Raw genomic sequence first — 8,920 nt, forward strand, 5'->3', positions numbered from 1 at the left:
AGAAGGGAAAGGCGCTACCTGAAGGGTATTGCTCAAGACCAGACAACTCCTCCCTGCTCTCTCTTCTGCCTTTCTGCCAGATGGCAGTGAGGAGAGTGACAATTTGAAGGTGATAGAGCAACTATCTGCCTAGGTTTCTAAATGACCATGTGGCAGGAGACACTTTCCCACCTGGATCACAAGTCCAGACTGTCTTATGAGGGAGAAATAAACTTCCATTCCTTCGAGTGGCTTCATTCCTGGGTCTATCTGCTACAGCAATTTAGCGTGCCCTAATTAACTCCATGAATATGTCTGTGTTTATGCATATGTAATATGTCTCACATGGGTCAATGTCTATAAACTGGGAAAACAACTAGCAAATTCATTAACTAGGGACCTACTTATAGTTTTATTACATAAGGTAATTATTTCTTAGTTTATATAAGCCCACGGCCCCTTCCTAGACTGACAGTCTATGAAATAATTGACTAAGCCTCACAAGTCTGATGAATTGCACACTCAGGAATTTCCCATGAGAGGACACACCTTAAATACTTTCTACTTTAAGAGAGGCCTGTAAAGTTTTAAATGTCTATGGTTAGCTGGGGATTACTCTAATATAATAAGAAAAGTATAAATAAGACTCTAAATTATTAATTTGCTAGTAGTTTTTCCTTTCAACCCAGGTTATTTCCGGAGCTGAAGTACTCTTTAATTCACTAAAAATTATTTACTAAATACCTCCACAGGAACTTGGCTAAGTTCCTTATTAGAGGAAGTATTGATATGTTGGGTGCTGTCGATATTAACCATATTTATTTCTAAAAATGAACATGTGTTTCTGAAATATTCTGGTTTGGATAGTAGATGGGTTAAAATAAAAGACACGCAGATCGTAGACAAAGTTGAGACTATAAAATTGAGATTCTGGGGCACCTGGGTGGCTCAGTCGGTTAAGTGTCCAACTTCGACTCAGGTCATGATCTCACAGGTTGTGAGTTCGAGCCCTACATCGGGCTCTGTGCTGAGAGCTCAGAGCCTGGAACCTGTTTCGGATTCTGTGTCTAACCTCTCTCTCTGCCCCTCCCCCACTCACACTGCCTCTCTCTTTCTGTCTCTCTCTCTCTCTCTCTCTCTCTCTCAAAACTAAATGAACATTATTTTTTTTTTTAATTGAGCTTCTGTCAAAGAGAAAAGCAAGAATGGCCATCGGGTAGGCAACCACATATCTGCCCCATCCACAACATTTCATGCTTCGGAATATCCTACTGTTCTCAGAATTCTCAAATTCCAAATTTAGAGAGAGCAATAGATAGATGGATGACGGAGAGAGAGAGAGAGAAAGGGGGGGGGGAGAAAGAGATCTTGTCCTTCTTTCCAAAGATTATGCTACTGGTGCTGATTGTTACCTCTTATGAGTAGGTGTGGTTTTTTAAATGTTTGCCATGGAAGAAGCTACCTGCATTCCAACATGTCTATGAATAATAGCTAGAAATTTTTGAAACCAAACCTTTTCAGCTCTTAAGGTGCTATATTCATATTGAATTATTATTACCATTTCCTTTCTGCTGAAATTTTGATGACATGGCCATCATTCATTCAACCAAGTGTGGCTATTTCAGATTCAGTTAAGTGTCTTTATTCAAGGTGTCCTCATAGGCTCCTTTATGTTAGAACTATTTCAAAATGAATAGCCAGATGAATCACGAGAGCATTGCAAAGCAAAACTCGTGTCAGGGCTAAACTGAGGAAACAAACAAAAAGATGAGGCAATTACAGACTTGGGGAATTCTTTATGATACAATATTGAATGAAAAAAAAGGAAAAATCTATCATTTAATATGAAATGTGTTTTCTGCAGAAAATTTGATAGGCAAAGAAAAAGCATTCAAACAAAATGGAGGTTATCTCTTGGTGGTGAGAGTACTGGTGATGATTAAAATGTTTGTTGTATTTCCTATACACTTTAATTAACTTTATTTTTTTAACTAATGAGAAATAAACACTGCTTCTAACAGGTTGATGCTATACACTAGCCTGCATTTTCACTGCCCTTTTGCCAGCTTCTGGACCAAGCTGTTGGAAGCTTGGGTATCTTCCCTGTGCTATCTGGGAAACCATTAGAAAGCAGCAGGTACCGTCTGGACAAGGGGAAGCACAAAGAGCCACCCAAAAAGGCTACTGTTCTCAAAAAGCAATAGACACATTGCTCTTCTAGTCCTGAGACCACTTCTAGAGCTGGATTCCACAGAGGATTCTGTCAGGAGAAACCGCATAATGGTGGGTATGTCACATTACCCCCCTGTGCCTCGGGTTTATTGTTTATAAAATGATTGACAATTGGTAAAAGGAGGTGACATGGAAAAGCCTTTTCCTAAAACTTTCAGATTTTCAAAAACTAGAAACTAGTCTTAAAGGAACACAGCATGTTAAAGAATGTCTCAAATTGGCTTAAAATTGAAAGACCAGATGTATTCTCATTTAAGCCAAGAATGAGACAAGGGGAGTAAGTAATGGAGTAACTGTATGAATACCTGTCTAATATCTGTCTCCCAGTCCAGGCTATAGCTCTAGGAGGGCAGGGACTGTGCTCTGTCTCCAACGTCTAGCATAGTGCCTGGCAAAGTAGGTACTTCATAAATATTTTGCAGAAGGGAGAGCAGAAAGCAAGCAGACTGACTGGCTGGCTGGCTCTTTTCACCACTGGCACTGAGCTTTTCCTACCACTACAATAAAACAACATATAGAAATTAAAAGTGTAATTAACACAAAGCTAAAATTACTATTGTTTTCAGATCATAAGATTATCTACATTGAAAGCCCATGAAACCCCATTCTAAAAAAAAAGAAAGAAATCAGCTAAAAATAAATATTATTGATTTTTCCATAAATTAACAATGATTACAAAATATAATGGGAAAAAAAAGTCTCTTACAGTAGTGACGCACATACCAAATACTTACGGTGAAATAGGACATGTAAAGGACCTGTCTGAAGAAAAATATAAAACTCCCCTACAGGGCCTTTTTGCTAGATGCAATGTTTAAATATAGTAAAGATGTCTTTTCAAATGTAATTCCAGTGAAAAATCTCAGGGTTTGTAATTGCCAATGCTAGTCTGAGATCAACATGAATGCTGAAAGAACAGAAAGGGCAAGGGCTTTCCAATTTAAAAACATTACAAAGGTAAAATATTTTAAAGTATGGTGTTAGTGAAAAAATAACCGCCAAATTAGTGAAACAGAATAGAGAACCCTAAAATGGCCTTCATACCAAGAATTTGTTTTACAGCAAAATTTCCTTGGGTGGCTGAGATGATGAATCTGGAGTCCCTCAGTCCTGAGATCCATTCCTAGACCTGCCCCCTGTAGATAAAATCAGTGTAAACTGTCTAAGTCTCTGTTCACTCATCTATACAATAGGGATAAAAATAACTCTAGTTTCAGGAGAGATGGGAAAATAAAGAAATCTACAAGAAATGATGCTGGGACAATAAACTGAGAAAAAAATGTTTATTTGTTACATATCCACGTTCTATTTGTTACATTTTACCAAGCATATCAATAGGTTAAAGCACTCAATGCAAATGCAAATGTTAAAACTACAGAACAGCTAGAAGAAAGAGTAAATGATTCTTTTCCTAATCTTGTGATGGCAAAAGCTTTAACAAATAAAAGCAATGAAACAACATCACAAAGAAAGGCAAAAAGGATAATTTTAACTACAGAAAAATTTTGAAGTGCTCCATGTGAAAGAAAATTCACCATAAGTTAAAAGAAAAAGAAAAAGAAAAAAAATAAAAGAGAAAAACGTTTTCAGCAAGATGTATGACAGATATGGAATTAATAACTTTAATATATAAACAGCTCTTTACAATCAATACAAAGAATGCTAACAATTCAATAGAAAAATTTCAAAGGATCTGAACAACAGATTCACAAATGAGAGAATTAAAGAATAAATACAAATCGTCAGAATAATGAAAAAGTGTGTAACTTCATCAATTCTAGAATTTCCAAGGGCTATATATTTGATGTATTTAAAGTCAAAGAAATCAATAAAGGGAAATGCAGAAATGAAAGTATTTTGTGTGCTATTATGCCAGAAATTGTCTAAAAGTGACTCAAATAGCACTGTGCAACTCCCATTTAACCCTGACGTGTTAAGATGTACTTCAAAAATTTTGTTGAGATATTAGAACTCCTTTTTGGTAACATGCAGTATGCCGTTCACTCACTCCCTCTGCCATCTCATGTTCTCTACTTTTTGAACACGGCACACATAGCTGTCATACCTGATCATTTCCACGTCATAAATATCAATGTGGATGAGCAAGAACTAAGTGGGTGATGAAAGATCTCTGAGGATACCTTGAAGAGACCTTGTTCTGAGTCTTGTGCTCTTACCACTAACTGTGAGCTAGGTCATGGAAGAGGCACATCAGTTGACCAAATGAAAGATGATTAAATCAGTGTTTTCCCTAGTGAGTTCTCAAATTCCTGTACCCAACTCCATCCCTTCCAAATCAGAAGGCAGGACCTAGAAATTGGCATTTTTAACAAGCACCCCAATTAATGCTTTCAAGTCCCTTCTAATGCTCCAAATTAAATATTCTGAAGGAAAAAAAAAATATGCACGCTGAATAACAGTTCCACTCTGTATGTCCAAGAGTGACACCCACCTCAATTCTCAGATCCTTGTTATTTTTGAGTTAGTGTCTCTTTAGGTTTGTTCTCTCAATCCCATGCATCATATTACACTCATCGAAGCTGCCAGTCTTCGAAAGTGCTTTCAGAAAGCACATAAATTCAACCCCGACTCCTTATGATTCAGACATTTAATCACGTCATAAACTTAATGGAATCCAATTTGAATGTAGACACCTCAACAGCTACATTGCATTGAATTCACAGCCTTCATAAAATGTGGGTCTCAAAATGAATCACCAGCCTAATGAAAAGTTCAGGAAAAAATGCTGCCCTCTCATTGGTCACTGTCCTGGGTCTTCAGCCGCCAGGAAAAGGACTGAAGCTGTCAACACAACATTGTAGCCCAGGCAACCAGCCATGCTACTGGGAACTTTTCAACACTTTTAAAAAAATAAATACAAGTTACTATAGAAACTTTCAGATGCTTTCTAGATTGTTCGGACAGCCCATGGCTTATAACAGTAATGATGCCAGGGTTAGACTTCACCTGTCAGTTTAGGACCTCCCATCATTAACAGTCCAGAAATGGGTTGCTTTGGAGGTTCTCCAGACCCTTGCTTGATTGCCACCATAAAGGGTGTCCCTTCAGTGGTGAATGTTCTCTGGGTAAGAAGAAATAGGAGCCCCGGGGTGGCTCAGTTGGTTAAGCGTTGGACTCTTGGTCTTGGCTCAGGTCTTGATCTCAGGGTCATGAGTTCAAGCCCCACACTGGGCTCCATGCTGAGTGTGGATCCTCCTTTAAAAAAAAGAAATAAAGATGTGCCTGGGTGGCGCAGTTGAGCATCCAACTCTTGATTTCAGCTCAGGTCATGATCCCAGGGCCATGGGATCAGGCCCCATGTCAGGCTCTGTGCTGAGCATGGAGCCTGCTTAAGATTCTTTCCCTCTCCCTCTGCCCCTCTCCCCCACTTGTGTGCTCTCTCTCTCTCTCTCTCTCTGTCACTAAAATAAAGAATAAAAACTAAATTTTTTAAAAGAAGAAAGAGATACTATGTTTCCAAGACTCCAACAATTCATGACTTAAACAGGAAATAAAAATACAGCTGGCCCTACAAACACCCAGAAATGGTCTCAATGATTTTTGGCATCCACTAGGTGAAGACATCTGGGTGACCACTTCTGAGCTTTTGATCCAGATGTTTAACCATAGTGGCAACTCAACTTTGCACTGAAGCTGAGTAACGTTTATAGTTACTACAGAGGTATCTGTGTGCACTCCTTTTATTGGGAATGTCTTGTCACATTAGCTTTTCTACCGTGGGTAGGGTGGCTTTGCCTGAAAGAACCTCAGGATCTGCAGAATCACTGAGACCAACCTTCTCAATTTTCTCTTCTTTCTCTTCTTTAAGCTTTTGTTGTCATCACTAAGTGGAAGGGAGACAAAATCCTTTCTTAATTTTTTTTTGAGGACAGCTGATGGAATCTACCCATTCTTAAAAAGTTATAGTTATTTACCTGAAGTAGGAACCTTGTACATAAGGGAAGGAGGCAGGACTCTCAAATGTCTTGTATACTTTTTGAGTCTAATATGCTGAACTGCAAATTTAATCCACTGAAGTGGTTTCATGCAAACACTCCTCTCAAATTCCTTTTGTACAAAATCTTGATGCATAATGTATAGAGTCTGAAAATGGATTAAGCTACATTTGGAGATGGTTTGAATTTTTTTTTAAGCAAGCAAAAACAAGCAGCTTTTTGTTGTTGCCTCATTTAACCCTTCCTGCTCAAGCAATCACACATGGATTGTGTCTTCTCAAAGCTGCCTTCTACACAATATTTCTTGTCTTTTTTTTTTCTGTCAAAAAGTTTGAAATGTAAGAAGTTTTAATTAGAAATTTGAAGAGTGAATTAGACTCATTTCCCTCAGATTTTCCAACTAAAGCAAGCAAATAGAATGGTAAAACCTTCTGATTTACTTCTGGAAGATAATTTAGCAACTGAATAAGCAAATGAGTGGAATCTTACTGAATAAAATGTTTCCTGGTACTCCAGATCTTAATTACCCTGAGGACTGTGGCCATAGATGGAATGCTCGGTCTGCATGTTGTTGGAAGAAGGTGTGGTAAACACTCAGAGACACATTTCTGCCAGTGCCAATCAGGGCCAAAATGGTGGAAAAGGAGACAGCCAGGGGGAATTGCCAAAGCTTTTAAACGAATCACAGATACTTGGCTACAATCCCACAACTTACGTACCAATGAGTCAATACGTTTGTAATGCTCTGCTTCATCATTTGCTTATTTTTACATATCATTTGAATATTATGTAAATTGTACTGAAAAGAGAGTTGCCGTTGGAATGAGATTTTGGCTGAAGCCCTAAGTTGACCCGATATAGTTATGTGACCTTAAACTCACTTGCTCCTTCCAGGTTGTGTTTCATCATCTGTCAAGGAAGGAGAATTACACTCCTCTAGCTACCCACCTGCATCTGGTCCATGGGGAGAGATGGGTGGGAAAGTACTTTGTCAAGTCTCAAGCCTCATAGACATAGATGAATTCTCTGTTTTGCATTATCTTCTGACAAAATGGTAGCATCCTTGGCTCTTCTGCCTCATCCTTCTTCATCCAGGTTTCTCCAAAGGGTGAAGAGAACAGGCTGTTCTGAGGGAGACTTGCAGCTGGCACAGCTGGCTATTTTATGGGGGGCCCCACATACTGAGTCCCAACAGGAGCTTTCTCACTGGCAAGGCTCCACCCACAACATACAAAAATTGGCTTCGGATCAATACAGAGAACCAACACTCCCTGGGGACCAACATTACCTACGGCCCCCATTCTGAATCCTCACCTGGACCCACCTTTTTTCTGACCTCATGACTAGCCTTTCTGCTGTTATTTGCCTCACCTCTCCTGTTTCCTAGATCATTCTAGTTATCTGGTTTGGACCTTTTGATTCTCTTCTCCATCATGATTCAAATGAGTCACTCACATTCCCTTTAACTTAGTCCCAGAACCTTACAACCCCAGCCCCATGAACAGACTAAGAGCAGGTTTTAGGGGCAGGTGTAAAAGCTAGATGTGCCTCCCAAGACAGACAACCTAAGGGTTTCTGCCAGCACTACAGACATTTCCTCTTTTGTAACTATAGACTTAGAACAATTGGACAATTTCAAATTCTATACAACAGGTACCTTAGGGGAAGGTGACAGAGGAAAAGGAAGAGTTTTTCCCCCAATTCACCTCATCTTCCTACTTTAAATGCTACCACACAGTAGCATATGTGAAAATACAGAGGAATCATCTCCTGTTTGTGCCTCTCCATATAGAACTTGATTTGTTGGTTGCAGTGTTGATTGGGAAGGGAAGACTAATTTAAATTCAAATTTATTCTCCATGACTTCACAATAATATGAACTTTACTAAACATTTTTTTTGTTAATTTCTACAATGTAGTAAGAGCAAGACCATGCCTGTCTTGTTCATTGGAATATCTCAAGGACCTAGCACACAGAAGGTGTTTAAAAATATTTGTTGCCTGAATGAATACATAAGAAGAAAAAACAAAGTAATATTTGAAAGATTTCTTATTACCTGATGCTGATAGAGAGTAAAGTTAATGATTTAGAGAACAAGTATGCAGCAGTACTGCTCACTAATACCTTTTAAAATGTGTTGATACTCATAAATCCAAAATAAACGACCTGTAAAATCACTTAAGAAGAAATAATACGCATTTAATCAGGCTTCCAGAGGAAAGTCTCAGGAAAAAGCTGAGAATTTCAAGAATTATTAAATCCCTTCAAATTCAATCACTGGCCGATCACAGACACGCCACATGTCCCTCTGCCTGCAGGGCTGTCCCGTTAGGCAGTCCTGCTCAGCCCTTCGTTATAAAACTCCTAAATTACAGCCACCTCCTGGAGCCAGAGGGAAAGGCTTTGGATCAGCTGCAAAGGGTAAGTCCCCTTACAGGTCTACCCAGCACGTGTTTCCACCTTCCACAGAGGGATCTGAAGTAAAGGGGGAGAAATTGAACACATCACCCACCCCCTAAAGCCAGCATCTTCAAAGTCTTACACACGGCTTTAGCTTCAAGTCAAAGGGCTCTTCCTCTGGCAAATAAAATTCAAAATACTGTGAAATGCCAGTCTGTGCCTCTGCTTTATAATCCTGTTGAAGTTTTTGGAATTTAACAGTGTTCTGGTACCTTCCGTTCCATCCTGGATTTTACCTCTTAGTCTGCTAATGAGAGTTACTTTACCTTTCCCAGAGTTTGATTAAGGTCCT

Source organism: Neofelis nebulosa, chromosome 13, assembly GCF_028018385.1.
Source record: "Neofelis nebulosa isolate mNeoNeb1 chromosome 13, mNeoNeb1.pri, whole genome shotgun sequence".
NCBI lineage: Eukaryota > Metazoa > Chordata > Mammalia > Carnivora > Felidae > Neofelis > Neofelis nebulosa.